General features: G+C 35.8%; 1 long non-coding RNA gene across 4 annotated transcripts in view; it reads right to left on the minus strand.

Moving 5' to 3' along the window:
* Positions 1 to 4,866: 4,866 nt before the first annotated feature.
* Positions 4,867 to 20,947, minus strand: part of LOC111820474 (uncharacterized) — a 163,516-nt gene continuing 147,435 nt past the window's right edge. For all 4 annotated transcript variants that reach the window (XR_002824021.1, XR_002824019.1, XR_002824020.1 and 1 more), the window contains one exon: positions 4,867 to 5,002. This is a non-coding gene — a long non-coding RNA (uncharacterized LOC111820474). The remainder of the gene's footprint in view (positions 5,003 to 20,947) is intronic.

Here is a 20,947-nt window from a genome sequence, read left to right on the forward strand (position 1 = left end):
GTGGGAATTTAAAACTGAAATTAATCTTAATGGATGAAATAAAATTATCCAGGCAAATAGGGGACAGAACATTCCAACCAGAGACAGCAGCATAGGCAAAGGCCCAGAAGGGAAAGCAGCATGGTTTATATATTGTTGTTGCTAGTTGTCACTGAACTGATTCCAGCTCATGGCAACCCTGTGTGTACAGAGTACAACTGCTCCATAGGGTTTTCAAGGCTGTAACCTTTCAGGAGCAGATCACCAGGCCTGTCTTCCGAGGTACCTTTAGATGGGTTACAACCACCAACCTTTTGGCTAATAGTTGGGCACTTTACTGCTTGCGCCCCCCAGGGACTCTATATAACTAGGGTTGATAAAATGTATACAGTGAAAGAAAAAATAGATGAGAAAAATACAGGCTGACCATGGATTCCACAGAGTATGAGATAAGCAAATGAAGGCTGGGAGAATCGGAAGAGATCAAAGGACTAGAGATGATAAAGGAAAAGAATGAGAAGTTTAGTAGGAGTGAAGGTGATTTGTATAAGGCACTAGAAAACACTTCAGTACTGCGGAAGCATAACTGCAGAGCAGAAGAGACATGAAGCAAGAGTTGAGAGCAGAAGCCAGACTGAGGAGATCCTTTATGATATACTAAGGAAGATGGACTTCATCCAAGAGGCAAGAGAGATCCAAAGCAGGGCTTTCACAGGGAATGGCATAGTTAGAATTCAATTTTAGAAATATCACTTTCAGCCATATTTAAAGAAAGAATACGACGGGTACAAACTAGAGGCAGAGCATCTAATAGGAATCTACAGCAGAGATGATGCGGGCTTACTCTAGGAACAATTCTATGAACAATCATAGGAAAGAGTGTAACAGGTTCAGAAATCAGCAAAATCAGCAGGGCTAGACATGGAGCCCTGGTAGCTCAAGGGTTAAGCGCTTGGCTGTTAACCCAAAGGTTTGTGGTTTGAACCTACTCAACAGCACCATGGGAAAAAGACCTGGCAATCTGCTCCCATAAAGATTACAGCCTAGAAAACCACACGGGGCATTTCTACTCTGCCACATGGGGTCACTATGACTTGAAAATTGACTAGACGGCACCTAACAACAACAACAGGAATGGATTGGGAGGGGGATAAAGACACGAAGAAAAAAAAGTCAAGGAATGGATCCAAGTTGCTGCTCATGTAAAGACAGAACCAAGATACTAAATATGGGAGAAGAAATAGACAAAATTATTCTGAATAAAGCTTTGGACAGTTGAATCTAAACAATATCTAGGTAGAGTTGGCCAGCAGCCAGGTGAATACAGTAATCTAATGCTCAGGAGAGACACCTGGCGAAGACATAGGTGTGGGAGTAAACTGCATACAGGCTGTAACTAAAACACTGAGAGTGAATGTGACCACCCAGGGAAAGGGCTGTTGCTGTTGTTAGGTGCAGTCGAGTAGCTTCCAACTGATAGCAACCCCACGCACAACAGAATGAAACACTGCCTGGCCCCGTACCATCCTCGTAATTGTTACTATGTTTGAGCCCACTGTTGCAGTCACTGTGTCAATTCATCTCACTGAGGGTCTTCCTCTTTTTCGTGGACCCTCTATTTTACCAAGCATGATGTCTCTTTCCAGTGACTGGTCCCTCCTGATAACATGTCCAAACTAAGTGAGACAAAGGCTCACTTACCCTCGCTTGTAGGTAGCATTCTGGCTGTATTTCTTCCAAGACAGATTTGTTCATTCTTCTGGCAGTCCATGGTATACTCAAGATTCTTCACTCACACCATAATTTAAAGGCATCAATTCTTCTTCAGCCTTCCTTATTCATCGTCTAGCTTTTGCGTGCATATGAGGCGACTGAAAATACCGTGGCTTGGAGTCAGGTGTACCTTAGTCCTCAAGGTGACATCTTTGCTTTTTAATACTTTTAAGAGATCTTTTGCAGCAGATTTGCCCAATGCAATATGCTATCTGATTTCTTGACTGCTGCTTCCATGGATGTTGATTGTGGATCCAAGTAAAATGAAATCCTTGAAAACTTCAATCCTTTCTCCGTTTATCATGATGTTGCTTATTGGTCCAGGGAAAGGGTACAAAGTGAAAAAGAGTCCTTGGCCACAACCCAGTTAAATACCAAAATTGATGGGATAGGCAAAGGAACAAAAGCAGGATAGAGAGGCACCCCAGGGCACAATGGGAAGTGGTGACCAACAATATAAAATGCAGCCCAGAGGAACATCCGAGGAAAATAAGAAATGAAAAATGTCTACTAGGTTTAGCAATTAAGCAGTCACTGTAAAACTTATTAAAAGTGATTTAAATCAAGTGACTAAAGAGGAAGCTAGACTGCAGTGGGTTGAGAAGTAAAATGAGGACAATGCATAGACAATCTTTTTGAAAAATTTTAAGCAGAAGGAAAGGAATCTGAAATTACATGAAGATTGGAATGATCAATTCTAAAGTCTATTCCAGTTCTCATATTCTGTTTTTTTTATATAGATAAAAAGTATATTTCAGTAAATTTCCATTAAAAACATATAAATTTGAAGTGACTTTTTAATTACCAGAAAAAACAGGGGACTCAAATTGTAGCTATCGATGAAATATATGTATATACAACATTTCCCAGCACACGTTAGAAATACCTTGTCAAACAGTCTCCTTTTAATATACTAAAGAAGGCTGAGGCAGAAGGGAAATACTGACTGGTAAGGTACCTCTTGCTGAAATTGTTCCTTCTCTGTAAGAGAAAAATATTCTTTGTCCCTCTCAGCCTAGAATGTCCTCCTTTATTTTAATTTGCTTAACTCCTATTCACTCTTCAAGGACCTGATCAAATGCCACCTCACAATATCAGACAATGTAAGAGACAAAAAGGACCTTACAAATTCATTGAATCCAAGTGTTTTCACTATGCTGGTAAAGGAACTAAAGATCAGAGAGTCTGGGAGAATGACCTGCTAACGTCATACTCCTAACTGTGGCAAAGCTGAAATTTGAACCATTTCTTCACCCAATGTCCATTTCACTAGACTCATTTTTTCCTAAGGTAATCATTACTTACAAAGTTTAAGTTTGCAATTAAGTCAAGCTGTAAGGATAATCCATTTAAAATAGTGTTAGTGTAAGACTGATGTTAGTAACACTGCTGAAAACTAAGGAGTTGGTCTACAGCTTCACTTACTAGTTTGAATCAACTGCCCGCAACTACTTGGTCATCCAAGTAAAGATTACAGCTGTAGACCACTATCTGTTTCGTCGATAGGCTGACGCAGTCACTGAACAGGCTCTCTCCCCAAGAGTGCAGCATTTATTTCAGCCTCTGCCAGTGGAAGCGTTGGAGCAGATGTTGGCAGACTGTGACATACAGTATGTCTTTAAAACTTGTTGGGGTGTGAAATTTCATAAGGTCAAAAAAATGCTGCATTTTGATCAGCAGATACAGGAGTTCTGTACTTTTATAAATTATTTCAGACAAGCCAATTGCATTTGCTAGTAAAATGGACAAACTAAGAAACTATACTGGCTTTAGGTAGGAAAAGCTAACGTATGCTGATGGTGTTTCAAAAGCTAATTTCTATCACTGTAGTACAAATGTTCACCCATAAGATCTTTAAAATGAAAATGTATTCTTAAAGTCAATACAAGATATTTCAAATGACAATAGGATTTAAAAATCTTTTTCTACCCAAATAAAGCCATATATTTTGGGCATCTGAGTGGGGAAAAAGATACTTTCCTTAACTAATACATACATATGCTAGCTGTCTCATTTTATTTAAAACAAAATCTCTGCATAAGAATCCACGATACAGAGAAATTTTTTTTAAGTTAGTATCCTTATCATTCAAATGACTTCATAAACCCTTATTGTTGTCTCGTTTCTCTTTAAAAAAAAAAAAAAAAGGCTATCCATTCTAACCTACTGAAAAAGGTTAACCCGCACAAAACATTAGGGACAAAAATGGAAAAATGAATTGTATAACATTCAAGGACTTTTGCTTTCTTAAATTTTTGTTGTTGTTGTTTTATTGTAGTTTTTATTTTATTTTTTTGCTTTACAGTTGGGGAAATTTTCCCTTAACTATTTTCTAAATGTGGCTAATAGATGACAACATACAACCAAAATCAAAATTAAGGATGTTACCCAGTTGATGGTTTTATCTCAATGGTACACACTCTAGCTTTTATACAAGTTTAATTGAACATGCTTTTAAAATGCTTTACTTCTGAGTTAACACAGAAAGACCCTTTCATTGATTAATCAGTAAATCTGAACAGCTTGAAAAGCCTAAAAAATAATAATCGTTGTCATCATCATCATCATTCAGTTTATTTTTTATTATGTTCAAGCAAATACAGAATTTCCAAATAAGCTTAAGTCACAAGCATTTTTGTTAGATATTTGTGAGGAAGAAGAATTTGACTACAAACACAAAATCTCCCAGAAAAAACATCTAATGTAAAACACTGGTTTCTCATGGTACTATCAGTCAGAAGAGCTAAGACTATGATAAAAGATTGATTAGAAATGCACTGAGTGCTCCAACGTTTGACAACCAAGTTCAATCTAGCAATCAAGTTCAAAGGTTTTTGTTTAGATTTTATGAAGAAAACCTACATGTACATATTTGGGAAAGAGTATTTATCACATTCAAATTCTAACTATAAAAATATTCAACTATATTGCATTATATAAGACCACATATTATCGATAATCTCTATGACAAGGAATTGAAAGTCTATCAAAGCTGAAAAATTCTTTGCTATTAAATACAAACTCAAACTTTTTCACAGGCTTCCCATAGATCTTAAGATATGTGAAACATAAAGTCATACAAAGAAATAACTATAAGGTGAACCAACAATTAAAATTAACTTACTTGCCACTGAAAAGTTGTTGAGAGGATAAGGTAAATCCACATCTTGAGGTTTCTCTTTATATCCTATGAATGAGCCATCTGTCTTCAAAAGGAAATATCTTGGCCTCCAGTTTTTTATATATTCTCCTACATGAGGAAAGCACGCATGTTAATGCTGAAAAAAAAATGAACAGCACTTTTATGTAAAAAATAAATTATTGTGCAATATATGTCCTACAACACTGGTCTCCAAAAATTTAGTTAGGCAATTTTCTTTTAACTTAGCTTACAAAAGAAAACATATAAGCCTGCAATTAAGATTTACTAAAAACCCAAACATGTTCTGTTTTTAATGATTTCACACTTTGATAATTCATTTACACCATTCTTCCTTCAGACAATCATTCATCTGAGTACACATTTTGTTCAGTTTTTTATTTTATCAGATGGTTGTTAGAGCGTATTTTCAACAGTTTAAAAAAGCCTTGGTAAATCATCCACACAGTATCAATGAATTTCGATGAATACTTATCATAAGAGGGATATGAAATAGATGTTTCTCTTCCATGTACCACTGACTAATTGGGTCACTTTTTAAAAGAGAGGAAAAAGTCTATTTTCATCATTAAATTTTTCTCATAACTCATTTAAACAACACTTTATTATTTATTGTTCTGCATAATAAATTTACCATGCTGTAAATAAATTATAAAAATGAACATGGGTTAACAGGGCTTAAAATCACACCCAGACACACACACACAGGAACATAAAACCTCTAAGAACAACTAATAGTCAGTAAATGTATATTTTATCATATATTGATAGGTTATCACCTAGCCACCGAAATACAAAATTTTAAGCAAACACATCACCATTTGATTACCTAAGTATGCGACAAAGAACACAATTTGTCCTTTTATCTCTGATTTCTGAAAATAGCCCGTGGAATTCCCCAGAATCCAAGATGTTTTTGTTTTTCTAAAACAGCCAGGCAACACTTAAAGTGGGCAAATGAGGTTGAAGCCCAAGGACCTCACCTGGCCAACTAACTTCAGGAAAAAAGGGAGACATGATGGAATCAGTCATGCATGTTCGGTTCAGTCATTTACTATGCATTAAGGCCCTAGTCATGCATATATACTGAGGTCCCAGTGACTATTATACACCAAATCCAATGCCGTTGAGTCGATTCAGACTCACAGCAACCCTATGAACCGCCCCACAGGGTTTCCAAGGCTGTAAGTCTTTATGGACGCAGACTGTCACATCTTTCTCCCTCAAACTATTATGAAGGACTTCCGACCTTGGAGCTTGAGCTTCCGGATTGATGATACAAGAGAGAGGACCTGAGAGTCTCTGGAGACCTGAAGCTCCATGCCGAAAACTACTTCCAGACCTCAACTGTACATCTCTTCGTGTATATTCTTGGTGGTTTTATTAAAAGGGGTGTATACTCTTTTTCCGTGAGTTCTGTGAGTCATTCTGGAGAATTATCCAACCCCGCCAGGCAGTGAGAGCCAGCAGGGTCTGGTGTCTGCCTATTTGGTAGGTGATTATAAGCACAGAGTGCTAATCTGTGAAGACCCCAGCCTTGGGTGGCTGGTGGACAGAAGAGGGCTGGGCAAGCAGTCGTTTTGTAAAGATTTAACTCTGGGTGGTCAGGGACAGAGAGAGAAAACGCCATGTGGGTGGCTGGTCACAGATGAAGTGGGAAAGCAGGGATGTGAATTAACTTTGCATTGTGGGGATCAGTCATGTGTCTATTATTATTAACACACTAGGTTTCTCTAACTTTTAAGCAACAGGGGTGGCTCCATGATACCACAAGAGCTGAAAGGCTACTCTGGTCTCAATTTTCAGTTCTCTACTGAATTTTCTATCTGGCTATTTTATATTAAATACTCATCACAGAACCACAAAAAATTGCAAACAGTCCAACTTTCTCTATAAATCAGCTTCTTCTCTGGATGCCTAGTTAACTAAGCCCAGGCCTGACATCTGACTGCCCTCTCCTCTCCCATCAGTTGCAGGTCAATGCTGCCTTCACCAGTCACTCTCGTTTAGCCCAATCTAATCAACCAGTTGCCATCAAGTTAACTCCAACTCGTGGCAGCCCCATGTGTGTCAGAATAGAACGACACTCCATAGGGTTTTCAATGGCTGATTTTTTGGAAGTAGATGGCCAGGGCCTTCCCCTGAGTCGCCTCTAGGTAGACTTGAACTTCCAACTTTTCAGTTAGCAGCCAAGCACATGTCTTAAGGGCCTACTTTAGCTTAGGCTGAGGGACTCCAGCCTAACCTAAAGTAGGCCCTTAAGACCTTACATAAGCACTTCTGCTAATGTTCTGTGCCTGCCCGCCCTCCCTCCCCCATTCTATGCATCTATCACCTGCAGGTTAATCTTATTTATATATGTACCACTTTTCTGCTCAAAAATAGTCTGCGACTCCTTACTGTTTAGGGTAAAGTACAAGTCTCTTAGCAGAAAATGTAAAACTCTCCAAAAATCTCACCAACATATACTATATTTCAGATATATAATCATTCCTCTGACTCAGTAATTCCTCAACTTTTTCATAGCAGAACTTCTTTAGACTCTTAAGTACTACTGAGAACCACAAAGAGTTTTTGTGTATGTAGATTATATCAATATTTACTGTATTAGAAATTGACCCTAAGAAAAACCTTAAATTTTCATTACTTCATTTAAAAATAACAGCAATAAACTCACTACATATAACACAAACAACATTTTCATAAAAATAACTGTTTTCTAAAACAAAAAAAAAATTCATGAGAAGAGCAGTACTGCTTTACATTTTTGCAAAAAAGTCTGGCTTAATTCAAGACAGCTGGATTCTCATATCTGCTTCTGCATTCAATCTGTTGCAGTATGTTGTTTTTGTTGAAATATAGGAAGAAAATCTGGCTCACACAGATATGGAGCTGGAAAAGGGCAGAGTATTTTAATAGCCTTTTCAGGTAGTTAAGAAAATCCTTCTTTGATACTACACCAGAATTCAACAAGTGGGAGTTTCTAAAAGGTTAGCTGCAATGTGGAATTTGAAACTGCATTAATGAAAATCCACTGGTCTATACTGCACTTTGAATGACTCTTTTACACCATGTATGGTTTTGTAACATCTTGTACTCATCATTAGAAAAATACAGGTTTACTAAGTTATACCGGCCTTCTAAATGTTAACACCATTCATTATACGAACACATTAGGTATCACTTCCAATCTCATCAGAAAAATCTTTAAGCACTGGGAAGCTGTCAAGCTCATTGTAGCAGGTAAGTTTTCCAAAAGTCTAATTTTTGTTTTAAAGCTCGAATTTCATCATTGGCAGCTAATGTTGTCAGTCTTTCCTTGTGATGATACACTCCAAGTGCTCAACCTGATGTCTACCACTTGACGGATGCTCAATACTAACGTATTAAATGAATGAATAAATAGAAGACATATATATACATATATATATATATATATGTATATATATGTATGTATATCTTCCCCCAAAGTATCTAAGCTCAGAAAAGGAATTTACATGTTTCTCTTCTCTTCCTCTTATATGTACCTCTTACAGGAAAAGAAAAAGAAAACCCAACACTCCCCCTACACTTTGTCTTTCTACAAAAAAAAAATTGGCCCTAATGTCAAAAAACACCAAAAAAAAAAAAAGACCCTACAGGAGAGAGGAGAACTGTCCCTCAGGGTTTCCAAGGAGCAGCTGGTGGATTCGAACTGCCGACCTTTTGGTCAGCAGCCATAGCTCTTAACCACTGCACTATCAGGGCTCCTCAATAAACACATGACTTAATAATAAGTTTATCAACCTCAGAGTTCCGATTTAAAAAAAAAAGAAACAGTTCCTTTCAGTTGCCCTCATTATTTTATTTTTCCATTTTTATTTAAGCATCGCTACATAAATTTTAAAATCATTAGATATTAATTCTCTAATTAGTGATAAAACACTTAGATTTCAAATGACATAAAACAATAACAGATTTACATTGGTACGGCATGCTGTAAGTTTGTCAAGCTAAATAACAAAAGTAATAGTTTAAAATGAAATTAGTTAAAAATGAAACCTAAATTCACTTGAAAAATGTATTAGAAGAAAACAAAATGGGATAATACCATTTATTTTATAACAGTACTGAATATACTTATCCAAGATATATGAAATTAAAAGAAATAAAAAATCAATTTCCATGTCTAAGCATAATTTCCCTTTAGTGCCTAAGTATTTACATCCTCAGATGAAAGATACAAAACCAAGTAAAAACGTCACATAAACCTTTTATCTTTCTTATTAAACATATCTTAGCAAATGTAAAATATTTTATGTAGTCTATAGCAGGACATCTGGTCACTAAAGTTATTTAAAAATAAATCTATTAACACCCTTTAAACAATACGTTATACCAAGATAGTGACATAGTCATTCGCACAGGGAAAATATGCAGAAGTCAGAATTTCCCTTCTTGACAAAAAATAAGTATTATTTCTCACAAAATTTTATTAATAATTTTGAGTTGATTCAATTAATTAACAATTTTATTATCATACTATGTTAGTAGTAAATATCAACTTTCAATGAAGACTCTTGAATCCAGTTTATTTGTCATTTTTCATCTACAGTATGAATAGGTATTTATGAGACAGATTTATTTATTTATTAATTTGTTCTAGGTGCCAGGGACACAGTATTGACAAACACAGCTTCTAAGCACTATAACCAAAGGTTTGTTTACAGAACCTCTTTCCAAAAACTACAAAGAAAACTACTGACTGATTAAGTTCTCGGCATGGGTGATATGAAGACTCATAGTTAATACCTTCTGAATGCAAAAGAAAAATGCCCCAACACTCCTATAAATGGTAGAGAATCTCATTTGGGAATTGGTGGAGTTGGAAGAGGTTGTTGACAAGAGTTCAGTTTTACTTAGTTACCATGACTTCAGATTCTGGATTTTTCCTACTTTCTTACTTAATAATTTATTTTCTGTAATCCGTTAAACAAAATCTGAATGTCTTTGAGTGAATGTTGGCCACAGAAAACATTTTGGATTTCCCCAGACTGTGTACAAATAATATTTTATTTTGGCTCTCAGGCATAATCTTTAATAACAACCTGAGATGGGAGATAGCATGGGCTTAGATTTATACTCACTTTCAATCTAAAATTTTTGATGGAATATTCAAATGGATCATATTTGTCAGGGATGATAAGCATACAACTCAGGATTACCTAACAAAGTTGACAGTGTTCATTTTCTGTTCATCTAATTTCATATTTCATTTTTATTTTATAATCTTCAACCTAAATTAGTCCACACATACTACAGACCTATTTCATTATTTATTAACACTTTATTAAGAATCACATTTGGACTTTTTAAAAGTGGCAGTTATCAGAAAGTGCCAAAGCAGGAGATACGAACAAGAACATATGTCTGTTGGCTTGATTAAAATGTCCAAATGGTACATCTAGAATAACTCAAAAAGTTTACATGGAGTCAGACATGCAAATAGAAAATTCTATTCTAATATTCTCACAAATGGATTATGTTGATGAACATTTGATTCCATTCTAAGGCTTTAGAATGTGTTCAGATAAGAGTCCTTGGGTGGCACAAACAGTTAAGCACTCAAGTTACTAACTGAAGGGTTGGTGGTCTGAACCCACCCAGGGTCCCTCAGAAGAAAGGCCTGGTCATCTGCTTCTGAAAGGTAACAGACCCGAAAAACCTATGAAGCACAGTTCTACTCTGTAACATATGGGGTCATCATGAGTTGGAATCTACTCAGTAGCAACTGGTTTGGTTTTAGGTGTGTGTTTCAGAACCTGGTCCTAACTTTAACTTCACAAGAGATGGAAAATTAGATGTAGGGTAAAAGTGACAGTGGTTGAAAACAGTGCAGAAATACTTATTCATCTACTGGAGGTCTATCCCCCGTTGTCGTGGACAATGCTAAAGACACAGGTGGATTAACTGAGATGTTATCAAGCAAAACAAATGCAGACACAATCCAACTGAAAAGAATCTACACAACTATAATACTGTTTCTCACAAATCCCATAAAACCATGATCATTTAAAATTCAATTAGAGAAAACAATCATCATTTCTAAAATATGCTACTTCCTTAAGACAAAATGTGAAAAAAATCAAAGGCCCTGACTCCTAACAGTTGTATAGCAAACAAACTGAAATTCTGACTTCTCTAATAGACACAAGTTATATAGTTTTAAGTTAACGATGGACATTCACGCTTGTTATAACATAGGCTTCAAAAGCTAATCAGTCCCTAAGGACTAGGGTGGAAGCATTCTCACAAGTATGTTAGGAACAGGCATTACTGTTCTGATCTACCATAAAGCTGAAACAACTATATCCTTAGCTTTACAGGGAATTTTTTTTTTATATTTCCATGTTTAATCACAATCCAAGTTTTTAAGATGCACTACTGTGTGTCTTGGAACATGTGCAGGAAATATAAACAGATGATATCCACACTTAATGCATATATTAATTGAAAAAAAAAAAACAACCTCTTTCATAACCTTACTTACAGAGACAGAGAGCCAGTAGTACTTATGCAAAAAAGGCAGCCAGATGATCACTGTGTCACAATGTGGCCACATTCTCAGAACCAAAGAAACTTTATTTAAAACATTCTATGCTGTATAATAAAAGTTAAAACAAAAGGATGTGGCCAATATGAGGTCAATAAACTTAGCAAGTTAGGCTTCAGATTCCCCCTACTACTCCACTCATCGTTAAAATCCTCTAGGATGTAACACTGTAATGATAGGGACTCTGGAGCCATACACCTTCGTTTCCAATCCCAATCGACCATTTAGTAGCTGCATCAAGCCAACCTCTCTGCACCTCAGTTTTCTCACATGAATCGCAGTAGTACCTGCCTAAGGGATTTTGTGAGAACCTAATGAGTTAATACATGTACAGGCACTTAAAACATTACATATGTAGCAAGTGTTTGATTGCATTATTATTAAAAAAAAACCATTATCAGTTATGAAAATATCATAAATGGTACTTATACTTTTACAATTTTAAAATTTTGATAAATTTTATAAAAATTTTATTTTTTTACATAATTTACAATCCATCTGCAAACCACACATTAAATTTTCTACTATTCAGTATCATACTTATTCTAGAGTATTTATATGAATAAGTAACAATCAATAATAAATTTACCATATCAGAAAAAAATCTCTTCAGCTAGTGTCAGGTGTATTAAACATGTACCTTACCTAAAGAAATGAAAAGGCTATCCGACAGCAAAATGTAACAATGATTTGATTAATACTCTCATTTTTGTTGGGGGGGGTAGGATAATAGAAGAGTAAACTAGTCTTTCAAAGAAAATAACAAAAGTCTTAGATCTCTCTTTATTTCTACTAAATAATATACACAAATGTAAAGTGTCATAAAAATTCAAACAGTTTAAAAATTTCCAAAAAAAAAAAACCACCCAAACCCATTGCCATCGAGTTAATTCCGACTCACAGCGACCCTACACAACAGAGGAGACCTGCCCTATAGGGTTTCCAAGGAGTAGCTAGTGGACTCGAACTGCCGACTTCTTGGTTAGCAGACGAACTCTTAACCACTGTGCCACCAGGGCTCCAAGAATTTCCAAAGAGCACCCTTAACCTCTCCCCATCCCTGAAATGGCAGCTTTCAGGAAAAATACTTAAATGACTTTAAGAAACCATTCTTTAGTTAAATTCCTGATAAGTCAATTCAGAGCTAAAACAAAAAGAGGTTGAATGTTAATTTCAGTATAAAATCTAATTTCATGGTTCACAATAAAGTATTCAGTTGCTTGTTGACAGATGGCAACCAAAAGCATACGTATGAACTACCTAAAAGAAAAGACACCAGAATTGGTGGATTATCATAAATGAACACCAGTTGCCATTGAGTTGATTCCAACTCACGGTGACCCCATCTGTTACACAGCAGAACGGCACTCCATAATTGTTTCCAAGGCTGTGACCTTTTGGAAGCAGATCGCCAAGCCTTTCTTCTTAGGTGCCTCTGGTTGGGTCTGAACCCAGTAGTTGAGTGCTTAACCGTCTGTATCACCCAGGGGGACTCCAAAAGAAACAGCAGCTCCACAATAACGCATGTTAAAAGTACAGCCAGAATGCTCCTTAGAAGCGAGGACAGTGAGACTTCATCTCGCTTACTTTGGACATACTATCAGGAGGGACCAGTCCCTGGAGAAGGACATCATGCCTGGTAAAGTAGAGAGTCAGGGAAAAAGAGGAAGATCCTTAACGAGATGGACTCACACAGCAGCTGCAACAATGGGCTCAAACATAGCAACGATTGTGAGAATGGTGCAGGACCGGGCACTGTTTCGTTCTGTTGGGCACAGGGTAGCTATGAGTCGGAACTGACTCAACGGCACCTAACGATAACAACAACAAATATATATTTAATAATATATACACACACATATACATAACAAAATATGTATGTTTCATAATAGTATGCTATATCTTAAATATCTTAAAAACAAACATAGTTACTGGAGAAATATATGATGATAAACATAACAAAACATCAGGAATCTTTGAAATTGCCTGTTATATTTTATACACATTACAAATATATTCTAATTAGATCTAGTGAAAGCCTACTAAAGTCTCAAGGAGTAGAAAAAATGTACTCTCATTGAATTCATCGTCATCCTTTTATAGATGACTGGAGAACAATCCTACTGAGTTTGAATCCTAACACTGAACAAACTAGCATAATAACAATGTTTCAACAGCAAGGGAACAATCCAAAATGTAACTTTTTAAAAAAGAAAATGTTTTTGCATACTGCAGGTGCTTATATTAAACATATGTTGATTAGATTTTCCAGCTCTTACAAACTTAAATTTTCATTATCATTCTCCTTTTACGTAAGTCCATTCAAATATGTTCTCTCCTTGTCCTTAGGCAAATTACAAGTGTGAGATTCTACTGTGCCGGCTAAACAATCTCTCTGACCAATTGTTATCAACCAGCTTTGAATGTGTAGTGATAGTCTATGAAAATTGGGTAATGTCAACAAAACATGCCAAAAACATTACAGACTCCTGCCCAGCTCACTCATGAGTATCGTATGTCACAGAATTGAGGCCTTTAGACTTTTTTTTATTTAGAATCAGGCAAATGGGTTTCTAATAGATGCACTCATTCAACAAATACTTAATGTCAAACTATGTACAAGCACAGAGAAAGCAGCAATGAATGATACAGGAAGAGCCACAGCCCTCATGGAACTTTAGTAGGGAACCATGAGAATGGAAAACTGGAGAAAAGCTGATGATTTGAGCAGTTAAAATTCATAATGAAAATTTCTCCCATTTCTTTAATCCACCTTAGTATTAGTAGTCCTGGAAGTCAAACTGAGGGATGGCAATATCTCCTATTCCTTGGCATTTCCAAATAGCATCTTATGTGCTTTGCAAAAAAAAACAAAAAAAAGTGCTCAGTAACATGTTGGTCTGATGCATTACTGTGGAGGAGGGGACTGGGAGAAATAACAGCACATGATCCTTCAATATTTCATGAAAGCACTATGGTTGGCTGCTACGCTGATTCCAAGACGAGGCACCACCCATTTCTCCGAAGCCTCATGACAACACAAGCAGAAGCTCAGTAAGATCGTTTATGATACTTTCATCTAGCATAACGTAAGACACCTTAGCTTTTCAGGTTTTAAGATACCAATCACACCTGTCTTCTTCTCTCATGGCTTTCTGCATAGTATTGATTAATGAGGTCGTATTTCAAAACACTCAAATGTCTCTCTAATTTTACCCAGGTTATCTGGCTATTGCATAACATCATTGAGAGATTCGTGTGCTCTTGCACTGGTCAATGTTACCACTGCAACTGGCCAGATGGAATGTGTTTACAATTTTTGGTGATTCTGCACTGTGCTTCCAAGATGCCTTAAAAGCTTTCCAGATGCACCCACATTCCTCTGCTTTACCACATATGCTCCTTCATGATTATTTTGAAAAGTATATTATAGTCAAGAAACTTTGCTTCCACTGCATAATGCATGAACTTGTCATTTTATATCAAGCATAGTTTTTATATCTACTTCCTAAAGAAGGCTGGAGTCCATGCTTTGCTTTGAAGCTGAAGCAATGATGAGAAAAATACCTATGCACTGATTATCACAAGATGTTAGAATGTCAACTTCCTGAAGACCTCAGAATGGCTGGTCTGTCAGTACTTTACCTGCTTTATAATTTTCTTTTGGTATCCAGAAAATTCCACATGCATTCTGATTCTTGTTTCATGCTATTCTGTAAATTGGTTAATGAAAACCCGCTCCTTTTATTTTAGGAAATGTACTACACTCTTAAAAAATGGTACTTATTGTTCTTTAAAACTCAAGAACATCTTAAAAGAGTTGTAGTATCAAGTTTTATTCTAAAAGAAAAGCAAGGTGAGTGTTTAGAGGGAGAGAGGGAAGGAAGGGAGAAAGGGAGTGACAACAAAGGGTCCACACAAACTAGCCAACAGAAAAATAGCATCTTGGCATTTAATGAAGAATAAACCACGAGATTAGTTTACATAGCAGGAGATATGTTGTGGAGAATTACTCAGTCTGTACTCAGCTTCCTGCTGGGTTAAATGTGAGCTAAATTATTATTTTGCTTACATTTACGCCCTTGCAGATTGTGAAAGCAGTGCTTTCTTTTTAATCTGCTTTCTGCATTATAGCAAAAAGTCTCCAATTCCAGACACTGCAGTGAACACGAAGTCATTCACACACTATTTTAACAAAGTAACTGTGGTCATAGAATTTTAAATTATTTCAAGGAAACGGGCCAATTAAAAAAGATAATTTTGTTAGAAATTTCACAACTTCCTTTTTGGAAGTATTTTTCTATTTTACCACACCACATTTAAATCAATGTAATATTATTTATATATGTGGTGTTACTGTTTACAGCCTAGGAGCATTATATATCCATGCCAGTAAATAAAACTTAAATGAATATCAAATATGGAAGCAGTGAGTCCGTAACACAAACTGATTCACCCATGTATTCCCAACACCTACCCCAAGGCCAGGAACAGAGCAGATTAGCAATAACCAGTAACTGCATAAATTAAAAAATCTACCACTATTCAAAATAGGGACTATACTCACATCAGAAAAGTGCTCTCAAACAGAGGAGTCTCCCCACAGACCCCGTTATCGCTGGGATTCTCAATCCATTTTTCAGTTATAACACACCTGATGGGTATGATACACCGCAGGAACGGTGTCTTGCTATGGCAGTGGCTGGAGTGACAGAAACGGCTGCAACACTTGCCCATGGAGGTGGGAGGGGATATGCCATTTAAAAAACTCTCAGGTCGTTCAAGCCTCACCTACCCCTATATTAAAATCACTGCTTTATAGAATAAAAGTCAATAAAATAGATTAGGGTTTTATCTTAGACTCTCACCAATGGAGATTCTCCTATAATAAACTTCCAATAGCATGGGACCCAAAAATGACATTTCATCAAACTACAAGGTCTCTTAGAGGGTGAGTCAAGGTTTTGAACAAACCATGTCCTTTGTATCTTCCCTCTTTCCTTAGCATATTTACTGAGATCTATCACAGCGCGTAAGTGGTGAAAGGAAGAAGTGAAAGCAAGGAGAGTCAAATGCAATGAGCCAAGCACTGTGCTCAGGCTTCACCCACAAGAGAGCTCTTCACAATGACACCAAGAGATTACAGAGTCCTCGCTTTTCACAGCACCTCGCTGAGCTTCAGAGACACTGGTAACAGCTAAGTAAAGGGCAGAGTTGAGATCTGAAGAGATCTACTTAAATCAACAAAATAGTATACCACGCTGCTCAAACTTTCAACATGAGGCAGAATTTCCCAGTGGTTTGGAGTACACACTCTGAAGCCAGACTACCCCAATTCAAATGTCAACTCTGCCACACACTAGGATGTGTGCCTTCGAGCGGATTACTTAATTTCTCTGTGCCTCAGCTTCCTCATCTGGAAAATGGGGATAATGATAGTACTTACCTCATAAGGTTGTTGTAAAGAAAAAATATTTGTAAAGTACATAGAACAATGGCTGGCTCATAGTAAGCACTACACAAGATTGTGTTAAATGAACAGAACATCTTCAAGTATGGATAAGGAAACCAATCAAACAAGATTTAGCGAGCACCTAACATGTACAATATATCAGAAAACACAAGAATAAAATAAAATTGCATTTGTTCATTTCATTTGTCCAGACTATCACTACTCCACATCAGTTTAGCAAAGTAGATGCTGGTTTTTGTGGAAAATTTTGTTTGTTTTCCAATTTGCTTATCTGTCCTATTTCCATCCCTCGTTATTACTGATAATCATAAATTACATACTATGTGTGCTCAACCAATTGCAATCTTTATTTCAAAACTGGTAAGTCTGTCACAGAAACTATCTTCCTTAGTTCACTATCAAGTCAGTCTAGGAGGAAAAAAAAAAATCCAAATCATTTCATTGGATTTACTACTAAACATCTTCAGTGTTTCTTTCAAATTATCTCATAAGAAAGTTACTACATACAAAAAGAAGAAAAAAAAAGCAAAAGCACATGGCTCATTAATTTGACATCAGTCCTTTCCCAGTCTTCTTTTTTTATTGCACGAGTTAATCATCAATTAATCTCAAGTTTTCTGAAATCAGAAATACACTAAATCACACATTAATATGAGGCTTTCATAAGTGCTTAGGGATAATAATTTCTAGCATATTTATATTCATATAAAACAACTGCATATCCATAATTATCCTTGATTTGTATTATATTTTAAAGATGTTGATTACGCTTAAGTTGACAAAATAGAAGGGAAAAGATGCTCCCATTTCAATGCCTACTGATACATATTTAAAAGTTTGGCTTCAAATAATTTTGAACACCAGAATATCTTTTAACAAAGAGAAAAAAGGAAAACACAAGGTAAAATCACCCTAACTTTCCTCTTCGTAAACCCATCTAATTTGTCAATTTGTGGCCAGTCATCTGTTTTATCATTTTCTTTGAAAAGAATGAATGTGCTTAAATGTCATCAAATGGAAGTGCACAGATACATCTAATGTTTCGAAAAGAACAGAAGAAACCAAAGAAATGGAACCAGAAATCAAACACTGTTCAGTTATTCAAATAAGCCCATAAAGCAAGCGTATAGCTAAGACAAACACCAGAAAAGCTGCTTCTGAATGTTAAAAATGAATTTACTTACCTTGGCCCTCTGAGGGCAGTATTACCTAACACATAGGCAGAAATTTCAGAAAACAATCTTTACCTACCATTCTAATAAAAATAATTCTTAAGAACCTCGAAAACCAGAAATAGGCAAATTTGTTCATCATACATAAATATTTATTTCCTTGTCATTGTCTGAATCTCTACTGGCATACTAATGCTTGTTTTCAAACATTTCAAATAGTAACTTTTAAAATATTTAAGAAAATGTTTTCTTAAAACCAACGTATCATAAAGGAAAATGCCTGCAAACTTCAATATCATGGAAGTCATCCAAAATACAATGCAACGAAAAATCATATAGATAATTCTGCACTGCAAATACTCTATGATAAAGTCCCTATTACAATGTTCTCTGTAGAATAATTGGTTTTTTAAAAAAACTGCATGACACCAGAACACATAAATCTTTCAATAAAGATAAAGTAACTCTATGAGATTAACAATCAGCACCAAACTATAGGTGATCAGGCTTCTTCTTAAAATGAGTCAGCAGCGAATAGGCTCATTTATTACAAATCACTCGTTTCCTTAGTGAAATATAATATAAATGACAAATTGGCAGTGGAGGGCCAAAGCATTCACTTAGTTTTCATAATGATTCTGAAGCTGTAAAAATCTTCATATAGCATGAGGATTATCAATTTACTCTCAAGAATCTAAGTCAATATGCACAGGGCACTTTATTCTTTTTCCTCAGAAAGTACGTATTTCGCACCAAGTAAAAGTTTTCTGGCATTGACTTGTCAAATTGTTTTCTGAATGTACAAAACACTAAATAACTACCCTCACACAACTCTGTGGTCAGCCAGACCTATAATTAAGAGTATAAAAAGCACTTATCTGCATGTCAGAGTTCTATGTATAAATTAATTAGTGATTATCTAAGTCTAAACTGCACCCCCTCTTATTAAAAAAAAAAAAAAAACCTTGCCTAAAAATAAGATCTATCTTAGAGTGAGTGACCTATTGAAGGCACATAAAAATTATTACCAGCAGGTACATAAGCAAATCTACCTTTACACAGCAAGACCATCTAACACATAGCTGCCATTTAGCAGAAATATGCTTTTATTTAGTATTTGTATTTACGTTTAAGAAAAGTACTTGCTTCTGTAGCTTAAGATACAATTCTCCACTCTGGAACTATGCCATTATCTGGCATAGCTTTGAGTAAACTAGGTTTTTTTAAATTTGTACTAAGGGAATTAAATAGGTTTCTTTGTTTGTTTTGTTTTTTAAGTTTACAATATTAACATCAAAGAGAAATTTTTAACATTAAATTCCAATTTTTTTTTTTTTTTTAACTAAAAGTACATTCTAACAATCAGTTGGACATAATGCAGGGAAGAAAAGAAGGTCATTTTTTGAAATTCTTCTTTATAATAAATACATATACTGAAGTTTCACTATCTCCTCAGAAAGATGTCAGGAAACAACAGCTGCTGTTCTATGCGCTTTCACTTAAAGTATAAAATCATGAACTCTGATGCTGTGTTCCAGTCTCAAGCAAATAAGTGACCTGCCTAGCCAAAAAAATATATGCGCTTCACGGTTTATGCCTTTCCTGCCTTTGTATCTTAATCATCTTCTGTTCTAAAGAGTGTTACCAAGTTTACCAACATCTTTAATCAGATTTTCTTGAAACTAAAACACGTTAAAAATTTTAAGCCAAAACATTTAGCAAGATGCCTTAAAGAATATGTCAGACAGTGAAATATTCTTCTGTTTTTAACATACTGGCCAATATTTTTAAAAATTACTATTCATGCAGGATCTTTCTGAGGCACAATTCAAATCCATCTATATACCATTAAATCTAAAAGTTTCTAAAGTTTTTTTGAGTTATCTTGAAAATATACCAAGTACAATTTCATTCATATGTGAAAATGTCCTCATAGTTAGTTTCATCCTAATCTGTGATATAACATTTTATGGCTATGGGATATTTCCACTTCTTTGTTTTTATTAAACATGATGTCATTATTTTAAAAAAAAGTCTTTAACACTTTACTGTGTATGAATATTAGCTTCCATTATCATGTGTCATTAAATATTAAAATAGCCCTATATGAAATGAGCATTGCATTTATAGCATTCAAATTGTGCTTTATTTTTTCTAGTATAACCAGTTTATAAAACTTTGAAATCAAAACATTAGCCTTTAGTCACTATACCCAGTCCTATTAACCATTCTCAGAAACTTACCGTATTTTTACGCAAATGCATGCCTTCTACGTTTGCTTACCAAGTGCGCCCTCCCCCCCAACGAGGTATTTTTGTAAGCACGCTATGCTAATTTTTTTTAACAGGAACATGTAAAAAACAAAAACTGGCATAGCAGCGCTTGTGAAGATACCTCATGGGGGGAGGGCATGGTTGGGAAACATAGAAAGCGCACGTTATTTGAGTAAAAATATGGCAGTTACTGAATAATCACTCATACCACATCAGTGGGGTGACACCACAGTAGTGATGGTTTAGTGGTGGAATTCTCACCCTCCATGCAAGAGACCCAGGTTCCATTCCCAGCCAATGCACCTCATGCGCAGTTATCACCCATCTATCAGCGGAGGCTTGCATGTTGCTATGATGGTGAAAAGGTTTCAGCGGAGCTTCCAGATTAAGATGGACTAGGAAGGAAGGTCTGACAATCTTCTTCCAAAACTCAGCCTATGAAAACACTATGGATCACAACAGTCCAATTCACAACCCATGATGGGGATGGACTAACCAAGCAGCTTTGCTGTGCACGAGGTCTCC

Source organism: Trichechus manatus, unplaced genomic scaffold (genome assembly GCF_000243295.1).
Source record: "Trichechus manatus latirostris isolate Lorelei unplaced genomic scaffold, TriManLat1.0 scaffold00039, whole genome shotgun sequence".
Classification (NCBI taxonomy): Eukaryota; Metazoa; Chordata; class Mammalia; order Sirenia; family Trichechidae; genus Trichechus; species Trichechus manatus.